Here is a 9,229-nt window from a genome sequence, read left to right as displayed (position 1 = left end):
CAAGTGCTTATTCTACTGAGCTATCACCCCAGCCCTATATAAAAACATTATGTGATAAAACATAAGCTTTTTAATCAGAAAACTCAAGTTTTGCAAAATTCAGACAAGAACATGAACTAACAGTTTGTTGAAGACCTGGAGCTAGCAAAAGTGGAAAAGCATATGCAAAAGCCTGATAGTCAATCCTTTTCATACACAAAAGGATCTCAGCATCCACAAAAACACTCTGAAAATGTCTAAGTACCCAAGGTCATAAATCAGAAGCTAGGAAATCACTACAAAAGCACTTGAACTCACAACATGCATGTAGGCAATAATTTTTAGACAACCACAAAAGACAACACAGATAAAAATAGTCCAGAGAGTTAAATGAAAGAACCCGTCCCAGCAAAGGAATTAATCAAAAAATTAGGAGAAAATCTACGGAATGGGAGAAAATATTTTCAAACTATATTTTTTAAGAGCTGGGGAGATAGGTCAGTAGAATAAGTGCTTGCCTGACAAACGCAAGGGCCTGAGTTCAATTCCTGATTCAAAACAAAACAAAAAAAACCCCTATTTTTTGATTGAAATCCTAAACACAAACTCATAAGTCTAAACACAAAATAATACACTTCAAAATATTAAGGAATCAGACTCTTCCAAAATCAGACATGCAAAAAGCCAATAAGCACTTAAGAATGCTTATCTGACTGTTCATTAAGGAAATGTGAATAAAAATAGCAGTGAGGTATTGCCTAATCCTAGCTAAAACTGTTATCATGAAAAAGACAAAACATAACATAACATTTGATCACCAGGATGCAGAGAAAGTGGAACTCTTGTATACTTTTGCTGGAAATGTAATTAGTATGTTATTCTGAACTATTGTTTTAAAGGGGTGGACCCTGGAAGTGGGCACAGTAGGAAGCAATGGGACTTGGCTCCTGAGCGAAGCAATATTTGTGCAAGAAAATCTATCACCATAACTGACTTTGAATATGTGGTATCTATTTAAGGCTTGAACAATAAATTTTAGTGACTCACCATAGCAGCTAGCTAACCTGAACCCTTCTCATTGCTGATGGCTGTGCATACACCTAGGAACTGTTCACTCAGCTTATAGGAACCCAGACGATCCAGAAGGATCCCTCCAAACTTAGAGATCTGTGTTCCAAGGAGTCACACATTTACTGTTTTCTTTACCTTACCCTTTATTTTAATCACTTTCCCTTCGGGCTGTAAAGACTTCAAGGGATTTAAAAGGACAAATGCTCCCTTTTAATAGCGTTTAATTTTGTCTTTTTCTTTTTTTGGGAAAGGGACATTAAAAACTGGGCCATAGAAAGCCCATATAAGAAATTACCATGCATGCTGCAGCCTTAAATAAGTTCTTAAAAAAACCTTACATTTTTTCAAAAAAGATAGTTTGCAAGAGATAAATTAGAAGAATCAATTTTTTAAATCTTAAAATGATCTTAGGCAGACACAGGAACTGGGATTCGATCCCTGGCACCAAATGCCCTGCCACCCCTCCCCCCAGAGACAGTGACTGAGACTGGATGTGGTGGCTCATGCCTGTAATCCCAGAGCTTGGAAAGCTGACAACAGGAGGACCACTACGAGTCTGACCTGTTTTGTGAGAACCTGTAGACCCAGTACTAAACACATTTTTAAAAAATCTTAAAATGATAAAGAGAAAAAATGTAAGACCCTGTGTAGGAGTAAAATCTGATCTTCAGAGATACTAAATTACTATATTCAAATGTCTGATTTTCAGCAGCAACAGATAAAAATCATTAAACACACAGAGAAACTGGATAGCACAGGCTATCTCAAAACAAGTTAATCAACAGATGTTTTCCCTGAGAAATGAACTGATGGCTACAAATACAGGAAAAAAAGACTGTAAAGCATCTGATTTTTGTTTATTTGTCTTTATTAAATAATGTCTGTCTACATTTCTCATGCTAGTCAAGTCATCCCTTATGTTAACTTTCTGAGTTGGGGGACATACAGCATGGACTTCTGAGTCTGGCTTAAGACAACTATCTTAATGATCCTCAAAGAACCAGAGAAATATACAGGGATAACCAAAGAAATGATGCTCGAATAAAATGATGTATTAATAAACATAAAAAAATTTACAAAAATAATGCTTGTCTTACTGAGGTACAGCCAACTTGCTCATGATGTTGGTCTTCTTTATTGGTTTAATATATTATGTTTGCAAGTATCTTGTTAAGAATTCTTGCATCTGTATTCATTAAGGATACTGGGCCTGAGCTGTAGTTTTCTTTTCCAGTTGAGTGTTTTTCTGGTTTTTGTATCAAGATAATGCTGGCTTTATTAAATTAGTTCGGCAGAGTTTGTTCCCTTGAAACAGAGTGAGAAGTTTTGGCGCTGGTTTTGCTCTGAACTTTTGGTGTAATCCATCAAGTCTTACAAGTTTTAAGTTGGTAGAATGTTTATTAGAGAATTGATTTGGTTACCTATTATTAAAGTATTCAGGATGTTTATATATTCTTTGCTCAAATTTGGTAATTATACATATATATGAATTTATCTGTTTCTACTAAATTAAAAAATGTGGTCATCTATTTACCTTGTTTACCTGGGTACCTATATCCTTGCATACACATGGAAATGTCTTTGCAATGATTTCAGTAACTATCTATTTAACATATTTAGTTTCCTTCACTAGCCATTCCTTGATGCCTGTAGTTATTAGGTTTTATCTTTCAGATTATCTAGAAACTCTTGAATTAACCGCTCATATTTTCTTGTTTTCAGGACATCACTGAATAAGTGACCTATTATACCATTCTTCTCTTTGAGTCTTAATATAATTTCTCCTGATTAACAATGTCTAGTGTCACCACTTTCAGCTGGGATTTTTTTTTCAGTACTGGGGATTGACCTCAGGACCTTGCACTTGCCAGGCAAGCACTTATTCTACTGAGTCATCTCCCCAGCCCTCAACTGGGATTTTTATCTGAGATTCTATTTGGACTCTCTTGGTAAGCCCTATTATTCAATAAAATAAGCACTAATATACAGCATTGCCTTTTTAAAACAATGAAATGCTTATATCCTTTTTAAACTTCTTAAATAGGAAACTAAATTAATAGGAATTAATTTAATCATTGATTGGTTTATATCATATTTGATATAACTGAATAGCATAGTAATATTTCATACATTTGCTTATTTTTTTTTCTTTTTTAATCATTTCAAGCACTTTACGTATTTGTTTTCTGAGCTCTTTGCCTCAAACTTTGACCACGTCAGTGGTCAACGTGAGATCTACTTTTAAGGAGTTATAAACTTTTAGAAGCATATTATCGCCATGTTTCTTTATGTGTTTTGTGTTGAATTCCTTAGATAAATTGAGATAAAAATATTTTCCATTCTACTAGAAAACTCTTCACTAAGTAGATTTCTTTCTTCAGTATGCTTCTGATTTTGACTATGATCCAGTGCAGCAATAATTACTCAAGTGATTCTAGGCATTGTCCCTACATTAGATTGCAAGGAGAAAACAGCTACTGGCAACCTGCACATGCAAAGACTCAATCATGCTATAACTTAGAGCTTGCTAAGCAAGTTTTCTACTACTTCAAAAACTCAGAGATATAGAGGGTTAGTAATGGTAGAGAAAGTGTCAAGTGCTAGAAGTTAAAATAAAAAGCATTTTTAAAAATCAAAAAAGGAAAATTGAGAAAAACATAAGAAGAAAAAGAAACCAAAGAAAGAGAGTTATAAAGTAGTTTTGATGATGTTATTTTTATGTCCAGAAAGAATAAGGAATAGAGAGGGAACTTGAAAGCCATGGGTGGGAGCAGAGGAGATGTGGACAGGAAGCAGAAAGTAGGCAAGTCTTAATGGAGATCATAACCAACTTATCAACTAGAAGAAATGCTTTGGTGGAAGACATAAGCCAGGACCACTGACGAAGGAGAACCTGACAGGCTCATTTAAGACACTTTAGAAATAAAAAGAATAGCTAGCTTAGCTGTTCATTAATATATGCCCCTCACATACACTATAAAATAAAGCAAAACAAATTACAGTTTGGAAGTTTTTATATAAAAGAAAAGAAAGAGGGTACAGAAGCTTATTCTATAAGAGAAGAAATGGGCAAAGAGAATAGGAGGAAGAACCTTAAACAGACAGTAAAAGATGATACGGAGATGTTTAGTCCAACCAATGACCTATCAGAACCACAACTTTGAGAACACTATGAAACATCAAATATGAATTAACTCATTGAGAAAATGAAAATTATGTAGTCAGAAAGTCATATTTATAAACAAATTAATGTAAGAGAATAAATTAAGGTAGGTAGATCTCTTCATTTTTCTTATGGTTAATTGATGTAAAACTTAACTGATTAAAATAATTACAATGATATATTGAGTGGTTATAATCTTAAGTAAAAAAAATGAAGGCAAAAGCATTAAGTGACTCAGGAGGTAGAAGCTGGCAATACTGTAATATATGGTATCTGTACCATCTGGGGAGAGTTTAACACATTTAATAATGGGCATAGATTTGCTTGAAATTTATGTTGCAAATTGTAGGGCAGTATTATTTATATGTTGAGAAAGAAGCAAAATGTAGCCATATAAGATGCTTAAGTCACAGAATGCAGATAAAAATGAAGAAGAAAAGAAAAAATGCAACAAAGAAAACCATATTACGAATACTACAGATTTTTACCCAACTACATTGTTGATCATTTTAAATGTCATGGACTGAAATATACTGATAAATGACAAAAACTGTTAAAGTATACCTTAAAAAAGACGCATGTTACATTGTCCACAAGAAATTCACTTTAACTCACTTTAGTTCAGTTCATTTTTATTTTTTATTTTTAGATTTAAAGAGAATAAAAACAGTAGAAAAAAATAGAAACGATACAGAATTTTACTAAACAATATAATAGGAATTCAACAATGGAGGTTATATTGCATAATGTCTTCTTCAAATTAGTTGTACAGACGACCAGATTTAAGCATGAAAAATTGGTACAAAAAGTTGTAAGAAATTGAAAAGCAGAAGATAAAAAGTTAGGTATTAACTGCTCCTTTAATAGATCAACAGAAGTCATCAGTATAATTATCCAAGCTATTCCATGTATACACATTAAGATTTCCTTATCCCTTCCTTCTTTCTTTTGTCCTTGTCCTCATTACAGTTTTTCGTTCTCTTTAAACATACTTTTCCTGTCACAGTATATATGGTACCTTTCAGATTTTCTTAAGTCAGGTTCTTACACTAATGAGTTGTCATGGTTTGTGTTTTATTGTCCCCTAAAGCTTCATGCAGTCATTGGAGTGGCTTCTAGAGTTTGTGATTAATTCATAATGCATGTTATGCCTACCCAGGTGTGGGCAATCTGCATACAATATGGGTAAAGGATAGAGCTAGGTGTCTGCTGCAGCTGCTGCTCCTCCCTTTGCTCTTTGCTGCTTTCTGACACAATGAGATGCTGCCCTCTGAAATGTGCCATTCTGCCTTATGGTCTGAAAACTCCACTAACTGTAAGCTAAATAAATTTTCCTTTCCTTAATTTGGGGCGTTGGGTATTTTGTCCCAGCAACAAGAGAAAGGTAACTGAGAAAGAATTTGGTACCAAGAAGTAGGATCATTTCTGTGATTATATATCTGACCATGTCATTCCAGGACCTTTGGGAATGGCTTATGGGAAGAGATTCAAAAGATTTGGAGATGTCACCTGAAAGAGAAGTGCAGGAGCACCTTCAGGAGATACTGGTTAGAAAATAGAAGACCAGAATGCTGATAAAAATCCTCCCTATAAAGTCCAGGCTGGTGAGCTTTCTTCTGGGAAGAAGGACTGGATTGGTTGTTGGACTCCAGAAGATGTGTGATGGCTTGGCAGAAATTTTGTCTGCATTTTTCTTGTGACCAGAGACTTTGACTGAGACTGAGATTAAGTACAGCAGACTGATTAATCTGGCAAAGAAAGTTCAAGTCAGTCGAATATTGAGGCAGTGGCATGACTACTGTTGGGGTCTTTTAGTCAGATTTATGTTGACAATCAAGAGAAAAGAACTCAGCAGAATGATTTAAAATATGAGTTTGACCAGAAAGGAAGCACCAACAAAGCAATGGACTGCAAATATGGAGCTGAGAGGATTTTCATTGTCTAAGAACAAGAGAATGAAAAAGACAGCATGAGAGCATCAAAAGAACCAGCAAATATTCATTTTGGAGCCTCAGAACTGCAAGGGTTAGGCACTTTGCTTTGAGGAGAAAGCTCCAGAGAACCATGCACCAGAATGGTGGCTATAGCCACACCAAGTTCCAGAATGGCAGTGGCATAGAAAATTTCTTCCTCAGAATCAGGTTGAGAGTGCTTGGTGATCCAGGCACTCGATCTCTATAGCTAAGAGAGAAGAAAACCTGGCTACTGTTCCAGTTGGCAGCACACCTTGGCATCATTCTTGTCATGTTGGTTTTAGGTCCTTGCAGAATTCAGGAGTTCTGAGGTTAGGAAGGCTTTTCCCTTTATTTCAGAAGGCCTGTGAAGCCAGGCAGTGTGATCCTGAGAGAATATAGAGTGATGCACATGTGTCCTTGGTGGGCGAGGGCAGAATGTTATTGTTTGTGTCTAGTTGTCCCCCCAAAGATTCATGCAGTTATTGGGGCAGCTTCTAAAGTTTGGGATAAATTCATGACCAATGCAAGGATTGTGTGTGAGTGCTCCAACCACACTGGGGTGGGTAATCTTCAGACAATATGGGAAAGGAAGAGGGGGTTACTAGTTGCTGCACCTGCTGTTCCCCCCTTTGCTCTTTGCTGTATTATTCTGTCATGAGCTGTTGCCCTCTGTCATGTGGTATTATGCACTGGATCAACCAAGTATGATCAGAAACTTTCAATAACTATGAGCTAAATAAACTTTTACTACCTTAATTTGGGATATCACATATTTGGTCCTGGCAATGAGAGAAAAGTAACCAAGACAAGAGGCAAAATCAAGTTTGTACATGCAGATCGGATTTACTTCACCTACAAGTAGGCCTCTAATTGCATCCATTTACCTATGAAAGCCTCAAGTTTATCTTTTGCATAGCTGAGTAATTCTTTATGGTGAAAAATACTGCAACTTCATAATCCATTCTTTAGTTGATTGGCATCTCAATTCTTTCCAAGATTTAGTTATGACAAATTGTTCTTCTACAACATGGGTGCATATAGATTGTTGTGTTCTGATGTTTTTAATTATTTTTTTCCACAATTTTATTGAGAAACAAATAGCAATGAGACAGTTTCAAACCAAATTGGGTGGACAGTTTCAATGATTAACACATTGCATACAATCTTCCTACTAGTAAATTGCTGTACAAGATGCAGACTTGGTATCCTATTTACAAACAAAATTAGAGCAAATCCCTCTATTCATTAAGAGAATATAACTATATATCTATCCTAACCACTTTGAACACACATACAAAATGGACATTCATCTGTATCCTCTTTTTCTGTTTGGTCCCATCATTTAAATATAATAGGTGTGTAAACTCAGCAAAATATTCTACAAGAGTTCAGTAGTCCACAATAGTATTGGGTCTTCTGCTTCAGTGGCAATGTCAGATACTGTTGACCTGAGTCCCCTACAGCTCAACATAACACCATGGATTTACTTCTTACACTTCGTTTTCATACTTTTCTGCGGGACGATTAAGACCAAGGTAAAGTAGAAGGACCTATGCAACAAGAGTTGTAGCTTTTGGGTCTGAGAAGGTCAGTGAAATCCCCTCAGGATTTATCCTGAGATCCTGTACCTCAGATTGCAGAACCTTCGTCAGTGTCAGCCATGTGGATGATTCAGGGCCATTGCTTGGCCAATGTGCTCTCTGTGAAAGCCTGAGAGAATGTTTTCTCTCCATGTGACTCTCCTTAGGCACACTCTACATCATCAATCACTTTCCTCTTTGGCCCCATAATCTCCTTGATCAGAAAATTTGGCACACTAGTGAGTTACATGACGTTACAGAACAAGTTCTCATATGTCCTGAATCTTAATTGAACTTGGAAGGCTAAGGTCGAAATGTTGGCTTTCTTGTGGCCCTCCTTTTTCTCTAATTTTAGTCTGTAAACTTAGGTTGTTAACTATCCAGAAGACAAGCTTATTGTTATTACTATACAACATAGGCTGTTAAGCTTAACCTCACTATCTGTCTGAATATCAAATATCTTAGGCATAATATGGAACAGATATTTTTCATCAAGTATTGATATATTGAGCTTTAACTCCCTATAGACTATGATGAAAAAACAATTAAAAATTAGAATATATTTTAAAAAACAGGCATAAAGAATTATATACTTCTTATATTTACACATAAGTCCAAAAAACTAACCATATACAAACTTGAAGCAGGAGAGTCCATTAATATTCCTTTTTCTATCTCTTGCCTTCATTCATCACCCCCTTCTTTTTGAACAGTCATCTACCCTAGAGACAGCACAACAGCAACTGGCATGTCTTGACAAGTAGCTTGTGTTCAGAAGATCAGAAATACAGGCACTCCAAGCATGAAAGTAGTATTACAGATTACCATTTTCAGTGAAGTTGCTTAGTTCACAGGTGTCAGTATATATAGTTAGTCAGGGTGAGAATCTTTTCAATTAACAGCTAGATTCAAAAATCTTCTGGAGATTCTTAGGATCATTGCCATGCCCATCTTCTACATATGACTGTATGGCTTGACAATGTCATGTTCCTAGCTCTTCTCCTTTCCCTCTTTTGATTGGTTCGTCCTCAAGATTCTACTTTCCTTTTACTTGTATTATACCTTTCTACTTGTATTTCTTCTTTTGAGTTCTTATACTAGGGAAATTATATGATATATACACATGTGTGTGTGGTTTATTTCACCTATGAGTATATGTTCAAGTGGCATCCATTTCAATGTATAGGCTTCGAGTTTATCATTCTTTATAGCTGAGTAATACTCCGTTGTGTAAAAATACATCTTTTTCAACCATTCCTCAGGTGATGGGCATCTTAGTTGTTTCCAAGATTTGGTTATCACAAATTGTGCTGCTATAAACATAGGCACAAATGGATCCCTATGATATGATGTTTTCAGATCCTTCAGGAAAATTCCCAGGGGAGGAATAGCTGGTTTAAATGGGATTTCCAGTCCAACTTTTCTAAGGAGTCTCCACACTGATTTCCATAATGGTTGCACCAGGCTACATTCCCACCAGC

Source organism: Octodon degus, unplaced genomic scaffold (assembly GCF_000260255.1).
Source record: "Octodon degus isolate 3935 unplaced genomic scaffold, OctDeg1.0 scaffold00124, whole genome shotgun sequence".
Classification (NCBI taxonomy): Eukaryota; Metazoa; Chordata; class Mammalia; order Rodentia; family Octodontidae; genus Octodon; species Octodon degus.
The sequence above is the reverse complement of the archived record's forward strand: the minus strand, read 5'-3'. Positions refer to the sequence as shown.